Here is a 4,695-nt window from a genome sequence, read left to right on the forward strand (position 1 = left end):
TAGGACGATGTCTGCTATGCGAAGCTGAATCACTGGTGGCGGCGGTGTAGCACAATCTTGCCACACATTCATCTACCTGGTTAGTGGAATCTTCCGTGTCCGCCGTCATCAGTTGGTTCTCGTCTCCAATCTTCCGCCTCGCCACACCTGCCTCGCCTCTATCACTCACTCATCCAGCCAGTCTCCCTCAACGGCGGCGGTCGTTAAGAGTAGACCGTGTGCGCGATGCAAGGCAGCGAGTCCTTCCCCAATCTTGCGGCGGTGGCGGAAGCAAAGGTGTTGGTAGTGAGCGTTTTCCGTGCAAGGTAGACGAGGCTCATTACCGCTGTATAGTCAGGCCTTTGGATCGTCAACGCCTGTAATGGACAAAAAAGATGAAGCAGCACCTTGTTTACTTGTTCACTAATTATCCCTACAGCTAACAAGATTGCCGTAAGCAAACTCCTTCACTGCCTCGGCCAGCCTTTCACTCATCCTTCACATCTTCAACACCATATATTCCCTTTACGTCTTCACTTCCATCCATCCATAATGTGCCCTAACTCAAACACTTAATTCCCCCCTCTCATGAAACTCCAGTGCCTCAGCCAGCTTTTCACTCTTATCTACTCCGTTACACGTCTTCAGTGCCCTAATCCAGTCAAACATTCGCACCACACCATCCCGCCTGTCTCCTCCATTTTATCACAGCATTCAGTTCCCACTGCCTCCTCTTGCCACGAGCCATTCACGCTCACTTCATTCCTCCCAGCCATTCTCAACCCTCCCCACACCACACCCACCCCCACATCCTACACACCCAGTTATCCTTTATCAGTCAACATTCCTAACAATCTTCAAGTTACTGATTAACAATTTCCTATCACCACTGCAGTGCCAACACCTCATACCTACATTATTCGTTTACATAAAAACCACCAACCTCTCCTCCGCTGGGCTGGGGTGTGGTGTGGTGTGGTCCGATAACCTCACAGCAGTGGCACGTCACCCCGCCGCACGAAAACCCACGCAGATCAAGCTTCCCATTGTTGTTCCTGCCGCTGTTGAACGTCACACCCACGACAATACACAGACGGACCCTAGGCTGCGTAGACTCGAAGGTTGGTGGTGGCGTGGAGACTGGGGAGATGTAGCGAGCGTGGTGTCTAGATTAATACTGTTCCAGCTGCCATTCTGAGCTACTGACCTTACTTCGTTCTCGTCTCCCGCCCCCCCCAACCTGCCAATAAGGAAAGAGCAATTTGAGGGCAAACGAGCATATGAAACGCTACCAGTGAACCTAACCATTGGTCCACCACCTGGATATAAACTAGCCACGCTCTTTAACTCCTTCCAAACCAAACATTACACGCACTCAATTGCATTAATTTGTTTCATCAAGCAATCTCACCTTCCGTGTAGTACTTAGAATTATACACGATTTTTTTTATCATTATGTTGTAACAGTTTGAAGCTTCCTTCGTAATAAATGATTATGATAAGATAATAATAATAATATTCTCTCTCTCTCTCTCTCTCTCTCTCTCTCTCTCTCTCTCTCTCTCTCTCTCTCTCTCTCTCTCTCTCTCTCTCTCTAAGTGAACCCTGCCTGTAAATCAACGAATAAAGAAAAAAAAAACGTATCATTAACGGGAAATTGATTATAATAGGTAATAATAATTCTCTCTCTCTCTCTCTCTCTCTCTCTCTCTCTCTCTCTCTCTCTCTCTCTCTCTCTCTCTCTCTCTCTCTCTCTCTCTCTTTCAATTTCCTAGACTGGTGTTACGATGCTTACAAGTTCTTTACCTTCTTGTTATTGTGAATGTTTGGCTACTTCAAGACGTATGAAGTGGAATAAAGTGCCGTGAATCAGAGAATGCTGGCGAAATCACGACAGGAGTATTTTTCTTTGCATTATTATTTAGAGGAGTATTTACATCGTACAGTATGTGGAGTCTTGGCGCATCCTTGGTCTGTGCCCTGAAATGTCTCCTCTCTCTCAAAAATAGTTTTTTTTTTCTATTTCCATAAGAATGATTACTTAAGTTTTTTTTTTCATTGATGGTGTAGAATTACAACATCATCGTCCATCCTTTTCTCATGTGCGATATTGTTCACACATTAGTATATATAGTGCAGCGTCATCGTGATACTACTACCAGAACCACGAGAACACCATTGGAAACGTCCGGAGCTTCTTCAAATGCGTAGTGTCGCAATTTGAGATAAGACTCCGAAACACTTAACCTCTTCGATACTGGGATACATTTTTACCTTGAGTTTTGTGCACAATTAGAGTATTTTATTGACATTAGGAAGGGTCTATGGAGGTCAGAAGATTAATAGCCATAGTCTTCACTATTTTAAGCCCCCATCTAAGTTTATAAAGCTGTATAAGATCACCAAATAGTAAGCAGAATGAAAATGGAAATACGTCATGGTATTGAAAGGGTTAAGATTGTGGTCACAGAGGCAGCGTTCGAGATACTGGCGGCGCACCAAACATTCCCTTTAAGCGGACACAAGTCTTGCACGCTCACTTAGTTTGTAAGGCCATTTTGTCAGAGTATTTTAACTCTTTGCCTATTATGGCTTAAATAGCTTAATAAATAAAATGGTGGTGCACAAGTATTGTCCAGAAAATCTACATTATACTGATAAATGGGGTTATCAGTCTATGGAAGAAAATTGACTATATATTCGATTAAGTGAAGGAAGAGGTTATTTAGTTTTTAGTAAAATATACCCTCTTTTATTCAAGGTATTTCTTTTACTAGATTTTGTTATACTTTCAATTAACCTATCCACTCTTTCAATTAACTTACCTACGGTACTATTTTAATTAAATTTCTCACTATTTCAATTAACCTATCTACTACTACTTTGAAAATCGTGTTTTTTCGTATATAGGAAAGTCACGCATTTTTAACTAATACACATGCCTTGTAACAATGTCGAAACTCTCAAGTAACCATTTCCTGACGTGTACGTATGTCGTAATCCGAGCTGAGTTTACGGCAGCATACTGCGTACTGGCTAACTATCATATATATCCATGTTTTCTTCATTTGCTGTTCCTTCTTATGTTATTTTGTGATGTAGATGTCCCACACGAAACTATCTCCTAATGTCAAACAATTAACCCCCCTTCAGTACCATACCTCATTTATATATCAATTCTGGTTACTATTTGGTGATTTTATACAGGTTCAGACACTTATGTGGTGATTAAAATAGTAAAGACTGGCCATTAATCTTGTCCATAGACACTTTCTCATGTAAAGAAAATGATCCAATTATACCCGAAAATCATGGTAAAAATGCGTCTAATTTTTGGAGGGGTTAATAACATTTCCAAAACCTTTCCAAATTAAAGACACCAGCCAGTGGCCCCTCTGAACCCCAACCAGAGCCTCGAGCCAGCAACCTAGAAAGCTGTTTACCCAATTGGGACCGTGGGGCAGTCCTGGCTCTATTTATGAGTACCAAAACAAGTATATCTTTCATCCAGCAACTTTATTGGAAGGGAGGGACTCATTAATAACATGCATGAGAGGAGGAGCATGATGTACAGTGTCTGCAGGCCCTCCGTCAAGGCAGGTACTGGATGGGGCAGTCTATCAGGGTGGCATTAGGCGCCTCAATAGCCTCTCCACGACGCTTCGCTCATGATTATATGATTAGCATGCGCATGCACGACAAATGGCATTGATAAATAATCCCAAATATACAGGTTGAAAAGATTTATTCACTGCGACTTATCTTGACACCACTAATTATGTGCAAGATGAGAGGGGGAGGATATATATATACATATATATAAAGTAAGTGTAAGTCTTGCTCGAAGCGCACTACATCGCGGCCATCACTGCCAATGAGGCCTGCCATTATTTACCAGAGTGACGCGCATCCTCGCTACATTGTTTATTTCCAGACACCAGAGATGGTCAACTGTATACTGGTTTTCATAAAGTAACTCCTTTGTTAGTACATCAACGAGAACACCACTAGTGATTATAGTATTTTTGCAATTTTCTACATGGTCGTATAAGTGTTGGAAAAGTGTGATGTTATACCTAAATAGAAGCCAAAACATGATGCTCTGAAACTAAAGGTATGTTATCTCCTTGTGACGAATGTTTTCCTTTCCTTGCTTGTCAGATAATTGTATTCCCGTACAGTCATCACATGTACGTATACAGTGGCCTTTGGAACTGTGTAGGTTCTGAGTTTGCTGGAGTCAATGGGTGGAGACTTGGCTTGTGATAAGTGTGAGAAGGAAGTGTCACCTCTCTGGCTCTTTTCAGCTTTATATCTGTTTATCTATTCATTTGTGTATTTTTAGTAGGAGGGCCACTGACCACGGACAACAAAAAATGAATGAATAAATCAAATAAAATAGGAGAAATAAATAAATGAAAAATAAAATTTAAAATATAATGAATTCGAATGAAAAAAATTCTCAAATAAAAAATGCTAAATAAAAGAATTAAATTCAAATAACACTAACAATATTCCTGCCCAGTTTACCTATTATTTATTTCATATAGCGAGTGATATATATATTTTTTTAAAGGCCTCGCTTTCTCCGGAATATAAAAATATCTCGAACCAAGTATGTTTCTAATCTATTCACCTGTGTTGAGTATAGTGAATGATACCCCTTGTAACGGTAGTTACTTGAGTATAACACCCCATTAAATTAGTGGCTTGACT

General features: G+C 40.9%; 1 long non-coding RNA gene across 1 annotated transcript in view; it reads right to left on the bottom strand.

The window, feature by feature from the left end:
- The window catches only part of LOC123504547, a 1,298-nt gene extending 96 nt beyond the window's left edge, over positions 1–1,202 (bottom strand). The window contains exons 1-2 of the long non-coding RNA XR_006674864.1: positions 923–1,202; positions 1–356 (exon numbers count right to left, since the gene is read on the bottom strand). The exon at positions 1–356 is cut by the window's left edge and continues 96 nt beyond it. This is a non-coding gene — a long non-coding RNA (uncharacterized LOC123504547). The remainder of the gene's footprint in view (positions 357–922) is intronic.
- Positions 1,203–4,695: the final 3,493 nt, after the last annotated feature.

Source organism: Portunus trituberculatus, chromosome 16 (assembly GCF_017591435.1).
Source record: "Portunus trituberculatus isolate SZX2019 chromosome 16, ASM1759143v1, whole genome shotgun sequence".
NCBI lineage: Eukaryota > Metazoa > Arthropoda > Malacostraca > Decapoda > Portunidae > Portunus > Portunus trituberculatus.